The sequence below is a fragment of the Haemaphysalis longicornis genome, unplaced genomic scaffold, assembly GCF_048455015.1.
Source record: "Haemaphysalis longicornis isolate Haplotype H1 unplaced genomic scaffold, Haemaphysalis longicornis Haplotype H1 scaffold_25, whole genome shotgun sequence".
NCBI lineage: Eukaryota > Metazoa > Arthropoda > Arachnida > Ixodida > Ixodidae > Haemaphysalis > Haemaphysalis longicornis.
The window spans coordinates 503099-519549 of NW_027526314.1; the positions used below are offsets into that span (position 1 = coordinate 503099).

Here is a 16451-nt window from a genome sequence, read left to right on the forward strand (position 1 = left end):
TGCTCCGACCGTCCTATTCGGCGCATCCCCCAGCAAAAACCTGTAATTTGGCTAACTCCGCAACGCGCCGCGAGGTGGCGGTCTTAGCCGATGGTTCGGCAGCTTTTACCCACAACTCTCCACGGCTTTGCGGGGCCTAGGTTGCTGCGTGTCTTCGCTGCCGCCATTCGCGTAACTATGTTGCAGCTTTATTTTTGTTGAGCTTACCAACCAACCGACCAGGTCATGGAGTCCGCTTGTCTCAGAAGCTTCGAGGAATAGCACGGAAACCAAGATATGTCACTGTACGACGAAAAATTAATCACGTTTTGCTTGTTGCGCTGTATTTGATCGGTGCAGGACATTTCGATGCAGGACGTTTCGGTGCGGACATTCCGGTGCGCGGACATTTGGGTGCGGAAATTTTACGGCGACAGAATTATCGGGAGCTTCCTTGTTGGAACAGCCGTTATAGTTTTTATTTCCGCCTAGGGTGGGTTATGGACAACAATCGAGAGCAGTGATGGCATATTTATAGTGGCGCCGTGTTTGATTTTTGCCAGTTATTGTTAGAAATTGACCATTTATATATTTTGGTTTGATACCTCGTTCCGGGTACACCTGTTATGCAGCCTACTGATTATATCCTTGCGCTCATGCCTTTTTAAATTTACCACAAGATTTTAATTTATATTCGTTTTCTTGCGGCATGCAACCCAATTAGCCGCCGTTTACGATGGTATAACTCATTATTTTTTATTCAGTTTTATCTAAATAAAAAGCACACTGTCACTATCCAAAGAAAGCAGCTTTACAGGCATTCGGTTGCCCCCCACAATGCGCAGAGAATCTTATGACGAGTTTTATGTAGGTTGTGCTGTCAAACTAAAATGATTTTGCAAACACTGTTGTTACCAGTTTTTTTTTTTTTTTTTTTCATACGGACAAGTGTACGATATTGTCATGAAGAGAAAACGGCCCGGCTTCTTTGAAAACAGCTGCAGCTTCTATATATCCTAAATGCTGATAAAGCGCGTGCTGCTTGTGCGTACAAAGCAATGATTTTGCCTCATCTAAAACGTTGTCCTCTGTTCACGTGCACAGAAAGGGATGATGAACATGCTACCACCACTCTGTCCATAGTGATGGTAAGTTTGTGAGACCACTGCTTGCCAGTGTTGGTGCAACTGTCACAGACAACGCTGTATTCCGCAGAAAAAAAGAAACGGTTTCCAAGCCAATGCATCGCAAAGTGCTTCATGTGTGAACTGTTCTGTTTGTCAAGACATGAAGATCAGAAATGTTGGCTTTCAAGGCATCGATGCCTTGAAAGCGTACATTTGTGAATATAAGTACAGTGTAGTTTGTAAACAGACGTTCAATAAACTATGCAGCCCTTGGACGAGCATTCAGTACACATTTGGTTCCCAACTTTTAGTATATACATATAAGTGGATATTGTCCAAAGCAAACATGAAAGCTGTCATCATTGCTTAACACATGGATGTGCTTTGAAATCAGTATTTGAAAATTTAAATGTCTTGGCTATTCATTCCAAAATAGGCAAGATTGGGCTTGCCTGTGGCCACCGAAATACGTTTAGGAATACAATAAAATCGGGGTGCATCTGACTTCGTTGTTTTTTATTTGTTGCGACTGAAATTGAAACCGTAACTTGCTTAACGCGCATGTGTAAAACAGATTGCCGCATCCTTGAGGCTATAGCTCAGGGTAATACTCCTTAAACGGGTTAATCCTAAAAATAGGACGGGTCCTTCCACGCAAGAGGCATTTATTTGAAGGCTAGATAAAACCACAGCCATCCGTCACAGGTATGGCGCGATCGCGCCCCGCGCTCTACTGAACTGCATTGACCACACAGTTTATATAAAGTGCGTTATATGTTATAAAGCGTTAAGTACGTTATAAAGCGAACTGAACGTTATTTAAGCGCCAGAAATTTTCCATTGGTAGCAGCGAATATTGTCCGTGTGTCAAGGGCGTCATGCGGCACATATTGAAGAAGTCACATAGCTGCGATCATAGCTAAAATATATGCATTATCAGGTTCTATGAATCGCTTTGCATCCATGACATCAGGTATGCTTTGTTTTTATTGCGATACGAAGCGTGAAAGCTGATGAAACGCCATTTTGAGGAGCGCTGCAGCATACATGGCTTTCGTTTCAACCATCGGCTCCGCGCGCCGCGGTGCGGCCGAAAACGGCGAAACGGCCTCTTCGGAATTACGCTCTCTCCGGGCGATTGGGACGGCCGGAGCAACAGCGCGCCGCCGGAAGCCGCCGTGCTGGCCGCGCCGCGGCTCCACGGTAGCTTGCTGCTCCAAGATCGGGTGTGCGCTCGGTTGGGAGCGGTGACTCTTGCTCATATTGGGTGAAGCGTCCGCATCGGCGTACTCCGAGCCAGAGTATCAGAGCGACTACCCGAATACAGCATAAGAAAAACGGCAGTCCGCAACTGCCTGCTAGTGTGTCGCTTATCATTATGTTAAAAAGTATGGAGTCTAGGGGGAATTATTTGCACTCAAAAATGTGATCTGCGTTGCGACATCACTCAGGGCAAAAAATCATGCTCGCAATTCGTAATGTCCAACCGCGGTTCACATTTTTCGAGTACAATTGCATCTTGGCATCGTCACTGACCTTCTGTGCCGATTTGGTCAGTGGCTGCATTGTGGTGAAGCAGACCTACAGTACGGGTGTTTTTAACAGAGTATCCGTCACTAATAGTGAAGGCAGTCACAGGTTCTTTATCTCCACAAAATAAGGTGCTCCCTAGCTAAAAAAGCACAGTTTCTTGCAGAAACATCGCTGTTGGGACATTTGGTTCATTTCGTTCGTCATGTAGGAATCAGTGGCCACGACAGCGATGATCCATTGGCTTCATCGCCTATCCCGTCGATGAACAGTGAGGACGCGCTTCTCGCATCTGACAGTAAACGATCTTTAGATGATGTCCATCCCTGCCCACACTTAATGTCGTTTATGATTGTAACTGCATAGTTAAGCGTGTGTGAACCAACATATCCATGTTTACTTTGGAGTTATTAAGCTACAAAAACGGCAATAAGTATAGGATGGTCCAAAGCGCGTTTTATTGAAAGCCTGTGGGTACTTGGAATCGCTCTTAAAAAGCACTGCAATCCCACAAAAAAAGTTGGAACTATGCTGTTGTGATTCCCCCAATGCACTGTTAAGTGCGACTAGGCGACCCCACCTCACGCGCACCCGTTTGTTGCTGGTGTTTTGTGTTTTGTTTCCCGCTAGCCGTCTCGCAACCTGGACAGCGAAAACAGGCTCCCTCTCGCAGTCATTTTAAAGACGTCCCCTCGGCCCTGAATTCGGTTTACCCGTGAAAGGAGCAAAGGGTCGGCATAACATTGGCGTGGGCACGAAAACTCTTCTCATGACCACTTCCCACGACAATTTGGCCAGCGCAAGCGTGGCGCGAAGGGAACGGCTCGACAGATATGCGCGCTGATCTATTTACACGACTGCGCTTTGGGAGGACATCAAAGGCGACGGAGCCACTGGTCTATTTGCGCTGGCGCTGCTTAGTTTTTGCATTTCGACCGGAAGAACGAGTGAGAAGTCGAAAACAGCCAAATGGCGCAGCAAGGATGGGCTGGACAAAGCGACCCTGCCGGCAACAAGAGATAGTGTGAGGGTGCTGTCGTTTTGTTTTTCGCTGCGGACAAAGCCGTATCTCGAGACCCGGAGCCGCGAGAAGCGAGATGTTCGCCGAGATGACCTCCTCCCGTGCGGAGCGCTGCACCCGTGAACTGAGTGCATACGCATGCGAACTTCGCTGCGAACGATAACAGTACGTTTTCTGCGCACGTACAACTCTGTATTCCACTCATTGGTATCTCCTAGGATACCTAAGGCTCTAGCAGCATAGACGCGTGAAATTCTACCTGGCTAATTTGAGTTAGGTTGTACGTCGCCGTAAAACCCACAATTTCTCACCGTGCCCACTTTTATTACTTAAAGTCCTGCTTTCGTCCGCATTTAACGTGAGGCATTAAGCTACGCGGGGTCTTGTGTAGGTATTAATAGCAATGTCGTACGCTTGACTGCTGCGACATGATACGGTGCCTAGTTCGGCAAATTAAGGCCGCTTTAACGCTACGTGTGATTACGAATTTTATCTATCTACTTCAGACTGTTTATGACTGCGAGCACTAAGAGTGACTACTATGTGTAGCGCAGGTTAAATAAATAATTAAGGTGAGTGTTGCGGATATGTAGCATTGATCCTAAGTATACGCATAACAAGAACGATCGTTTTAGGCTCCTAGTAATAGTAATGGGAAGAAAAGAAAAAAAAAATAATCAAAAGGAAGAAGAAGGTGATGGCTACAATTACGAGAGAACACGTTCAGCAATTGGACACAAATGCTTTCGCATTCACTGCACCATAAGGAGGGCTCAAGTGTCGTCACATTTTTTTTTTTTTTTCGGTATTCGTCGTGGAGACACCCTAATGCGCTCCCGCAGTCCTTAGAAAACTGAAGACTTCCTCGTTTTAGAGGGTATTAAATATTTCAATCCACGGAAAACCCCCGACAACAAGCTCGGTGTCTTTGACCGGGTACTGCTGTTTTCAGGGGAAAATCATCGGCTCATGGCCGACATTAGGCCTACAGAATCGAGCCTAGACGCCCTCAAAGATTTTTATTATTTACTTTTTAGAAAACTCTAGTGAAACAGAACTACGACCTATTGAGCATGGGCATATTAGCACCAAATTGAATAAATAACTTAAAGCGAAATTCTATATGGCTAAGCGAAAGGGAAATCCGGTGGAGCTGTGTACGCAGAAAACACTTTCGGCGCAGCTGCATGCTCATGTGGGAAAATGCCAAGTTGGAGGGGAGTTAGCAGTAAGGGGAGAGAGGTTGGCTGGGTTTGTAGATTCGCATCTACTACGACACTGGCACGTTGGAACGGCTCATCCGATCGAGGGAGCGAAAAAGAGTATATCTCGTAGCAGAGCGCGCGCGCAGCGATCTACTTCGTGAAGCACGGCTCAAGCGACAACGGCGGGTCGGGGCGGCGCCGGTGCAGGCGTCGCCGGTGCGGGCAGAGCAGCTTCAACGTGGCAATAGCAAACACGGGCCGCTCGTTACGGGTAAACCCCGGTCGCAGGTTACAGCTTCGATGGTTAACCATCTGTGCGGACTGGATGTACGCATTTTTTTAAATGGCTCATATCTTTCTTGTTATTAAGGCTTTGTTACTGGTACTTTTTGCGCTTACATGTCGCTATCATCTATTCGTGAGTTGTTAATTAGAGGTATATGAGAAACCACCATGTCTCCACCGAAAATGGGGCAGCGTAAGACCGTCGGCGTTGTCATATATCAACGGCGCCACGCTCACTTCGTGTCGTGGGGTAGAAGTGCAACGGCCAATCACAGCGCACGCTGTTGGTGCGTGATCCGGAGAACTCAGCACCGACGATACTGGAGCGTTAACATAGTAACTGACCGCAGTGTATTGGTGCGCATGCTCTAATTTTTTACCACTCAGCATGAACATGGTATCCCCGTATTCGTAATTTTATTGCACTGATTAAATGTTGCGTGTTGGAAAATTATAGGGCCGATCAAGCGAAGGTAGTACGACGCTCAACATCAACCGTAACCGCTACGGCATAATGGTCGATATTGCACCAACGGCTTTACGAGGACGGACGTGTGCTCGCGATCACGTAGAATGAATGAATGAATGACTTTATTTAAGGGAGGAGGCTATAAAGCCCTGTGGGTAGGGAATGGAAAGTAGGATTGGGAAAGACGCCACTAAGTAGGTGTAGTACAACTAAGTAATGTTGAAGCTTCACTGTAGCGGTCACTGTAGCTGTCTCTCGAGGTTCCGTTGGAGCAACACACACACACTGGCCTTCCCCTGAGGGGAGGGGGTGTCCGGCATAGTTCTTGATGGCACATTACGGTTGGTGGGGCAAGACGGATGCGCACCAGTGTTCATTCGTGACTGGTGAACTTGAACAGGTAGTCGGTCAGCCATTAAACCATCTTATAGAGACCATTTTTTAGGGCAAAGTCTGTGATTTTTTCTAACATATCTGGGTTGACCCTAACATACTCGACATGCTCTAACGCCGACGTCGGAACCGTGGCGCTTGCTAGCAACTGCGTACGGCCGTCTGAGAAGGCTGCACATGACCAAATAAGGTGGAAAAGGTTGGGTTTCTCGTTGCTGCCACAGTGGGGGCACCTTGGTAAGGAGGGACGCCTTGGGTTCGTCCACTTGGATATCACATCAGGGGTATAGGCCGAGTTGGCATAAACTTTGTTCGCGAAGACCTCTCCTGTTCTTGGAAGGGTCTTTAGTGGTGCGAGGAAACCAGGGGGTGAGGCCTCGGCTAGCCGGTGCCGGCTGAGGGCTCTAGCTTGACGAAGGTTTTGTTGCCAGTGTTGTTGAGATGTGCTCGGTGGGTCAGATCGTGCTGGAGTGGTGTCGAGAACCGTGGGAGGATTTAGTAGACACTCCCGGGCAGCGTTGTGCGCCATTCGGTTGCCGTCCGCTCCAGACGTGTGGGCAGGTGTCCAGACAATGCGTATCGTGATTCCTTCATGAGACAGGTCCCGTACTAAGTAGAGGATGTTCGTGGCCGTAGAGTAGAGTAAGGTCCTATTCAGTTCCCGGAGGGCAACGTGCGAGTCAGTGATGATGCGGAACTTCTTTGTGTGGATGGTTGAACAATGGGTCTGGATGCTTTGAACTGCGCCCAGAATTCCAAAGAGTTCCACTTCATCCGAGAGGCCGTAGGTGTTCGTAATATTGCGAGAACCACCTAGTTGTGGAACCTCGGGGCAAGTCCAAGCAACAGCGGCTGTTATGTCTTGGATAGCGGCATCGGTGAATACATCCACTTCATCGTGGGCTTTGTCATTGACCAGAGTGCGGACGTACTGTTCCCTAGCTGCTCGTTGACGTCGGGGAATGGGTCGTCGTCGGATAGGGCCGATTGCAGGTCTCTCCCAAGGTGGGATGGATTTAGGAAAGATTTCAGGGTCGAAGTTGCTGTTCAAGGTGTCCCATTTAAGAATGGCTTGTCCCTGTGGCATGTATTCGAGGTGCTTCTGGAATCGCAGCTTGACTTCTTCGACTAGATTGGTGATCGGAGGAAGTGGCACTGCTTGTTCCAGCACGTCCATCCTAGTGTGGCGTGGTAGGCCTGTTATGGTACGAATCAGGTGTCTGTTTAATATGGTTAGTTCCCTGAGATGCCGGGGACGGAATTCATATACGGGAAATCCGTAAGACAGCCTGCCGTGTGCAACGGCGCGCGCAAGCTTGAGACAGGCGTCTTGGTGTGAGCCGCCGTATTTATTTGATAGACGGGTAATGAGGTGCAAGGTGGAGCGCCATGTTGTCCGAAGATGACGGATCCATGTAGTGGGGCTATTGCAGCTGCTAATCTGGAGGCCAAGTAATTTGATGGTACCATTTCTTGATTCAAGAATCGAATTTGCGATATTGAGGTGTAGAACTTGGTCAGGATTGGTCGATCGCTTGCCGTCGACGCTGAGAAATTCGGTCTTGTTGGGGGATAATTGCAGCTGGAATCGGGAGAGGGTGCGCTCCAAGCTAAAAACAGCAGCCTGGAGTTCGGCCTGCATAGATTCTTTTGAGTTATAATCAGCAGCCTCGGTCCACACAACTATATCATCAGCATAGAAGGCGAAACGGGCCGCTGAGTCCACTTCAAGGGTGCGGGCTACACGATTCATGGCCAGATTGAAGAGTAAAGGTCCGAGAATTGAACCTTGGGGAACTCCTCTGTCAAGGTAGTAGGTAGTCGGCGTTGCTTCCTTTGGGTTAAGGCGAATGGGTCTGTGCGTTAGGAAGCCGCGAATCCACCTCTGAGCTTTCTGACTGGGGAAGGCAGCGGCTAGTTCTTGCAGGATGCCTTCTTGGCTGACGTTATCGAACGCCTTGTGCATATCAAGGGCCAGGACGTAGTCGGGCAGGCTCTTTCGGGATGTCCGGTTTATGACTCGACGAAGAAGCCAGAGGTAATCATGGGTGCTTAAATTGGGGCGAAATCCCGTGAGAGCCGGGTGGAACCATCCTGTGTGTTCCAGGTGGTGTTGAAGCCTGTTGTTTATGAGACGTTCTGTCAACTTGCAAATAACAGGAGTTAATGCGATGGGTCGAAGATTCTCGGGTTTTCGAGAATCTTTGCCAGGTTTTGGGATGGGGTGGATGATACTCATTTTCAAGTGGTCAGGAATTTGCCCAGTATCCCAGGATCGATTGATGAGAGTTAGGAGGGCCGCTTGACCCGATGAGGGAAGATTTCGAAGGTCTTGCCATTTTATTTGGTCGTGGCCCGGTGTAGATTTGGGTTTTCCTTGGGAGATGGCTATATGCAGCTCGCTCTCGGTAAACGGAGAGTCGAGCTCCGCGAGCGGTGCTCGTATATCGATTTCAGGCAGAGGTGAGAGGGTCGAGATGTCAGCCGTGGCATACGGGAAGAGAGTCTTCACAAGAGTATCTTCCACTTGAGAGTAGTTTGTATGCAGGCACATTTCTTCTAGAATCGGCAGTTTTACTTTCGCCCGTCCACTCAGGCCCCGAAAGAGGCTCCACAGATGTGAGAGACCACGTTCTTGCCCAAGTCGTTCGCAGAGATTATGCCAGTTTTCAGATTGAAGGATTTTCTGATATTCGTTTATCGCTTTGTAATGGCATTTTAGTCTCATAAGGTCATGGTGACGTTTACCGCGTTCTCTATACCTTTTGGTAAGGCGTTCAGCTGTACGAAGCAGTTTGTGCATGTGGGCGTCCGGATTGTTGACCTCAGCTGTGCTTATTACCGTCTCCGTGGAAAGGATACGCGCTTCATTCACAGAGGCAACAAACTCGGACAGCTCAGGTTGTGCGCTCACGTGGAATTGCGAGCGAAAAAGATCCCAGTTGATGTTTGTGTACGCAGTCTTGGAGCGGAATTTCTTGCTGTTCAAGTGGAGCAGAATAGGGAAGTGATCACTGCCCCATGTACAATCCAGTGTTCGCCATTTTTTAATGACTCCGGGTGTGGTAAGGGTTAGATCCGGTGTGGTGTCTTGCTGCGAGCTGTGGAGACCTATCCGGGTAGGATTGAAAGGTTCATTGCCGAGTCGGAGGGGGCTATACTCCAGTGCTTCTTCTAGGAGTTTCCCGCGTAGATCGGAGTGGGAATAACCCCAGAGAGTACTTTTCGCGTTGAAGTCGCCTCCAATAATAACTGGACCAGAAAAGTTTAGCGAAAATATATGCGATATCCAGTCATAGGAATCCCTGGCCCGGGAGTTGCATTGAGGTCTGTAATATGCCGAGACCATAAGCACAGGTTTCCCACTAGGGGGCTGAACGCGGACGATAATTACTTCTCGATTTGTATTGCTTGCTTTATCCCATCGGTGTTGAACTGAATGGCACGACTTGTGCACCAGAACTGCCGCCTGACCAGGGGTGGAGGGAGACTTGGCTTTATCTCTGTAAGTATGCGGGATTTTGGGGTCCATGTAGGTGGTGTAGTGAGGAATTTTGCAAGGGCCTCTAGTCTCCTGTAGCAGTAGGGCTAGAGGTCGGGTGGAGGATACCTGTGATTTCAGTAAGGGGCCATTTTGAGCGAAGCTTCGACAGTTCCATTGAAAAAAAAAAGTACTACGATGACACCTAAGCACTCGCTAAGACCGACGACGCAAGTGAGGCAGAAGCATGGCCGGGACATTTTTCTTCTGCCTCGCGCTGTCGAAGGGCTTCGTAATCTTGCCGCTTGAGGAGCTTTGCTTCGCGATCCGTCTTAACGTTTCAGAATGGCTTCGACTGGTTCCCAACGCATTGCGCCGCTGATCGTTCCTGCTACCGTGTATACTGGGAGATTAGACGGCGATGGCGAATTTCTCTACCTTGAATTTTGCTGATTCGGCTGCGTTGTTCCGCGCCCTTACTACCGACTGCGGTGTACTGGCGTAGATCACCACCTCTCGCTACTGTTTAGTTCAGGCTCATGCTATGGGGCGCTTCCCAGAGAGCCTTTTCGCGGCCTCCGCCGCAGACGTTGGCTTTTTCGCGTAATGGGCCACCTTTTGGCCCACACATTAAAAGTTGCGTGGTGCTGACAGAGCACATACATAGCCACGGTATTCTGCCGGCACACACGTGCGTCATCAGGATCCAGTAATCGGTGCCAGCCAGCTTGAGAGAGGACAGACGTAGTATCAGCGAAAGAGAAAAAATGGTGCAGTCGCCCCCAGTTAAATCTCAATGGCAATTTCTGGATAATCCAAAGGCGCAGGGTGTCGTGGGTTTGACACGTGCTTTATCAAGGATGTACCGCGTGTTGCATCGAGTATAAGTGCAATACCTGTGCTGGAAAATGTCTAAATCGTTCAAAGGTCATTTATAGGTTTCATGAAGTAGATGCGAGGTCGACGGTTTACGTCGTAGAAATTACATCTACCGCTTCGCGTCACGTAACATGAGCGTGATCGCCCCCATTGTTCCGAAAAAAAAAAGATTTGCGGGTGCTGACAGCACGTATAACAATTCAATAAAGAAACTGTTTCAAGATACGAAGCTCTGGCTGTTCAACGTGCAATTAGGACACAGCTCATCAGGCAAAGCGCATTATTCAGTAAATGATGGGGCCCGATAGGTATGCCATGATAACTTCGAGCCCCTGATGCTTCCCCATACGTCTGCCACTCAGCATGCGCATGCAGTTCGCTTGCCACGCTCTTCATCGGTTCTTCAAGGTAGAATGATGCTTCGGGGCCGAGCCCTCCCCGCGGCCTACTACGAAGGGGCTCTTTTCTTCTCCCACATCGAAGGTTCGCAGCGCATCCGCAGAGCGGATATGGGCTCGTTCGTATCGGCGACCATCATCGCGCGAACGGCGAGCGTCGGCGGGAGGCCCCTCCGATGGACGGGGAAGGGCGCCGCGACAAGGGAGCCGTTCCGCGGCTGCGGCTGGTGATGCGGAGATAAATGAATGATGCGCGTGCGTGCGCTGAGAAATGCATCGGGCGGGGCCGCGACACGCTCTACTTGAGCGTGGAGCCCAAGGCATACTCCGTGCACGTGAGCACAGCGCGGTGAAAGCTTCGCTCGTCTATGAACCAGAGAGCGACGTTCATTCTTAGCGGTGTATCACTGCACTGGGCTTTTGTTCCGCACCGCGGAAAGGGCTCGACGCCTAAACCGAGAAAACTGCTCAAACTTATAGACGTGTGACGCCTGTTGCAACATGTTGGGGTTTTACCCGCGGTGTGCGCTAGTAGGATTACTTTGTTCGGCGATCTCTAACGTCCACCACAATGTCCACACAGCAGCGTTTTTAGCCTCCACCGGAAAAACGGCAGCCGCGACTCCGAGCTCAGTAGCCACCGCGGATGGCCACCAAGTGCTATGATACACGAGGAAAACATTGCCGGCACGCAGCTACCTCAGCCGCGCATTCGGAACTCAATGATGCGCTCTGCGTCTGGCATCTTCGTCGGTTCCACTGCATGGTCGGTGTAGAGCTACATTGGCCATTTCGTGAACACCCGCTGAGGCTTTACCGTGCATGCAATCAGGATTGTAAAGATAATCTCAGAAGTACATCGCATACACAAAATTTGTCCTTACAAGGCATCTACTTGAGGCGGGGGGGGGGGGGGGGGGGTGAGGGGGGCGTTTATAACATTGGCGACATATCAGTGATCTGAAATAGAGTTCATCGATGTGCAATCCCACTGGCATGCTTATTACAGCGGATAACTGAATCCAGAACATTATCACGGACGCTCACCCAAATCGCGTAATAAGGGGGGTAACAGATAGCGCGATAGCGAATTCGGAAAATGAGGACGTAGGTAGGTTCCTGGGAAAACCTTCGGACGTTGCACAAGCTACTGAACGAAACCGTTTTATTGCTTTCATTAAATTTAGTCAGTTTCGCGCTAATCGGACCTGCTGGTTTTGTGCGTACTTTTGACACCCCAATCTCCCACCCCCTAGTACAATTTCTGCTGTTTTGTCGCAATGCAAGTTTATTGCAAAAGGATTCTGAAACACTAGGAAAGACATTCAGTGAAAGTGAGCGCTTCGAATACCAATGGGCCTTCAGCCCGCTACAGGCGCTGGCCAACGCCGACGCCAACTTTAGCACTCAATGGGCCTATTACTACTTTTGCATCAAAGCAATAATATCGGTATCCTTAAAGTAGCTGCGAAACAAGAAGATACGAGTTTGTACAGCGGCCTTACTCACACCGTTATCATCGCGTCCCACGAGGCATTATCATTCTGCTAAGTTCCCGCCTATCTCAGTGTGCACTAACACATCTAAGTATTCATTTTTTTCCCGGACTATAACCAACTGGAATAGTCTCCCGCCTCGAATTCTTTCATCCAATAGTATATTGAAATGTACTGATCAAATGTTTGATTTCTATTTTTTTTCTCATGTGTTCTATACTAACTTTGCATTGCCTTGTTACACTGTTTTTACCCGCTAGAAATTGTATAATTGGTCAAAATACACTGTAACACCCCAACTTTTGCATGGCCCAATTCATGGGCCCCAGTATTGTTTAAATGAAAAAATTCCCGCGTGTCTGCTCCTTTCGTTGCAAATGTCGACGCAAGACAATAGTCGACTGGTGCCCCAGGGAAGTAAAAAGAAATGCATCCCTTCTCTTTCATGCTCACCTCTGATGCTGTTCCTCTCCCGCCTCGTTCCTTCCAAGATAACACGCTAGAGGTTTGCTCAAGTCAGTTTAAATTTACCGCGGTCCACTGCTCCAAGTCGGCTGCCTCGATGCCAGCGCTGCCGTACGGCGTAGACGCGCGTGAATCGAGGCACCCGATCGCAACGTTTAGAACCACGTTGCCCTACTCCACGAGCGTTCCATGCGGAACGCGGAACGTCTAGTGGAAGCTTTTGTTGCTGTTGCCGTTTGATTTTTTGGAATTCTGTCAGATAGCGCGGGCAACAGCAGGCGACGCTTTTTGCGGTTGATGTAGTATTTTATTTGCTATCGCAAAAAGCAAAAACTCGCAATTTTTTAATAAAGAAACACTGCAAATATTACTCATGTATTGATTTTCTGCCTCAAATTTGCGTAATGTCTTGTTCTTGTTCAGCAATGTTGACAAGTGTGCACTTTAAAACAGGACTTAGACGTTCAGATTTGGCTGTGAGTATATAAGACTATTACGCAGCATATGCTCAGTTTGGCCGGCTGGCTGAACCGAGTGACAGGCAGACATACAGACAGGCAGATGGACCAAAATTTTCCCGTTCAAGTAGCGGAAGAAAGACTGTCGTCTTTAAAAATAAATACCGGGATCGTTCCCCTTTTCCGCCTTGGACACAGAGGAAGCGAGTGGCGAGTTCAGCACGTCGCACAGTTCATGAGCGCGTACAGCGGTGCTGTAATCAGTAACACAATGTGCCCCTGCTTCCTGCTGCTGCTGCGCCATCACTTTCCCCACTTCTCTCCGCGAGCAAAGCGACGGTTCCTTGTTTCATTTCAAGCAGTCGAACCCCTTCCGCCGGGAAAACAAGCGCTTTCGCTTTCCCTGACTGCGAGGGCCGCTTACGCGTGGGGCTTCCCAGTGCTTCGCGCTATCTGAGTCCGCGCCGAAAACATCCGCTGTGCGGCGAATACAATCTCGTGCCACCACTGAAGAATCATGCTCAGCCCCCTGTTTCCCAAGGGGGAATAAAACGACTACACCATGATTACACCGTGTATTTCTCTGCAAGCACGCCTGCAGAAATTGATATGTATATATGAAAAAAATTGTTCGAGATAAAGTTCTGAAGTTATCCGCCAGTGGAAATCGAATCCAGGCTCCACTGTTTCCCAGATTGAATGCCACCGCTATCCGAATCATTCTTTTAAAACTTCCATATTATCACAGTTACGACAGAGCGCAGGAAACCTCCGTGAGAAATTGCCAAACGAAGTGTACGATAGGGTTGACCCTTATAGCAGTACAGAATTGTGGCCTCATTAACCAAAGCCTTTCGCACGGTCGGCGATAGCCAATTTGTGTTATTTATTTAATACTACAGCCTTTTTGAAAGCCCAAGCAGGAGTGGCAAGACAAGCGAAATTGTGCGCAATCACTTCGCGCAAAACTAATGGGACGAAAAATACAGGGTAGAAAGATAAAAAAGAGAACAACATGAATTTTGAAACACGAGAAAATAGCGCAGCATCAAGGCGATAAAAAACACAAAAGTAGAGAAAACAAAGGCTAGACATGGCCGAGGGCAACAATGCATTCAACAAATGCAAAATATCAGCTCGGAACAGTGGCACTTCGGTTCAACTATGCTTGCAAGTTTTCTGCAGATGAAAGAGCAGTGACAGGTAACGAATTACATTCTTTAATGGCAGCGGGATAGAGCAACCGTTGGAGATCGACAAATGGCCCTGGAGCTATAAATGGCAGTTCTTTCATCCTGCAGAGTAATTTCGTCCGCAGGCCGGTACAGGCTACCGCTGTATACTTTGCACAATAAGTATTAACGAGATTCATCAAGAACATTTTCTTCCTTTGAATTGGGTCCATACATGTTTTTACAATTTCTATATTTTTAAATGTGTTTACGTCCCCGCACGCGATTTTTAAAGAAAATTTTCATCTTCCTTCGTTTTCCTCTCCATGTTGAGTTTATCGTTAGAGCCGGCGGCCTTTATTGTCTAGCCGACCGCAGATATTGTTATTTTTTACGTCATCACTCCTATACCTCCTTCTCATTATGCAGAAACCTTTCAATATTGCCACAAAAGTCAATTTCAGAAAAGCGGCATTCATCAATTGATCTCGTGTGTTCTCGCTTTAGCGCAGCTTAACCGGCGCAAAAGACTACTTGGTGATGCTAAACGTTACCGCAATGTTCACTTCCGACTTAGTACACATGCGTACAGAAAATAATATTCACAATGAGGGACCATGCGTGAGTAAGTGAATTAAATTTCGTGAAAGCTATCGCTCGATTTAGCTAGCCTCTTTGCGGTTTTGAATTGAAGACCATAGCTTTCCGGTAGCCCGCGAACATTGTCTGCCTACCCGCCGCGGTGGCTCAGTGGCTAAGGCGTTGCGCTGCTGAGCACGAGGTCGCGGGCTCGATTCCCGGCCGCGGCAGCCGCTTTTCTGATGGAGGCGAAAAGCAAAAACGCCCATGTGTGCGAGATTTCGGCGCACATTAAAGATCCCCAGGTGGTCAAAATTAATCCGGAGCCCTCCACTACGGCACGCCTCATCGCCTGCGTTAAACCCTACAATCAATCAATCAACATTGTCTGTCTGAACTTGGGCTGTCGTCCCCTCCGGATAACTTCAAAGAAATAAAGCCGTTCCACTCAATGTGAAAGCTGTCGCAAGTGCAGAGCAGTGATTCGCCATAATAGGCTGTAGCGTCGATATCCGCTCACTGCTGCCACCCAATGCAATTCAACTTTCTCCCCTTCGCAATGGTCGCGCGCCCCCTGCCTGAAACTGCGCCAGCGGAGTTTTGTTCTTGTGCTTGCTTTTCCTCCCGCACGTGCAGGCATTGCAGTGCCACTTTTTTTCGCTTACTATCGTAAAAACCAACCAAACGAGCGTTCCTAACTAAATGAACGCGGGCGCTGCCGGTTAATTTCGTATATTTTGCCTCAAATGTACCTACAGCTCTCTTCCCTAGATACAAGCTGCTGTCATCAAACTGGCAGAGGACGCCGCCAGGGACCACGTGTTCCTGACCGCCGTCTGATGGGGCGGAGATACCGGACATTTCCGCACGGTGCATTCGTCTTAAAAAGGATGACAATAAAGTCTGTTCTCACTCTCTCTTGTTGGCGCTAAGCAATGGGGAGATGTATGACAAGCGCCAGCGGTTCACGAGTTTCGAACGCTTGTGACTATATAAACCGCTTGGCTTTCGAAACCTCTGGGTACGCCGCGACGACAGCCGCTACGACAAAACGCCGTGTGGCTCTACTTGGATCCAGCGAGCGAGCTACGTGCTCTGCAATTAAAATACCCTCCAAAGCGTCGGGAAAGGAGCCCATTCTCGGGTGGTGAGTATACAGCTCATATGATGAGTATAGCCCCTAGGCAGCAGTTGTAAGCGTGTATGGCGTTGCGACGGCATGCAACGTGCAGCTTCTTTTTCTTTCTCCCATGCCAGAAAAAGCAAAGAGCTTCGGATGCCGCTTCGGATGGCTCACACTGGCGTCCAATCGGTTCCAACGTGTGCGCGCCCCTGCGGGACGCCATGGCCTGGAGGCAGGCTATAGCCGTCCTCATGGCGACGAAGGTGCGGCGGCTGTTGGCAATATTGGGCGCACATTAGAGCCACTGAGTGCTACTGCATCAAAGCTACAGATAGATGGCCGTATTTAGCGAACTAAAAATAATGAATGAGTTCACTATGTCCCGTCGTTG

General features: G+C 48.8%; 1 protein-coding gene across 1 annotated transcript in view; it reads right to left on the minus strand.

Moving 5' to 3' along the window:
• LOC144172655 (SH2 domain-containing protein 4A-like) overlaps window positions 1–16451 on the minus strand; it is a 488768-nt gene that overhangs the window by 263964 nt on the left and 208353 nt on the right. The window lies entirely within an intron of this gene.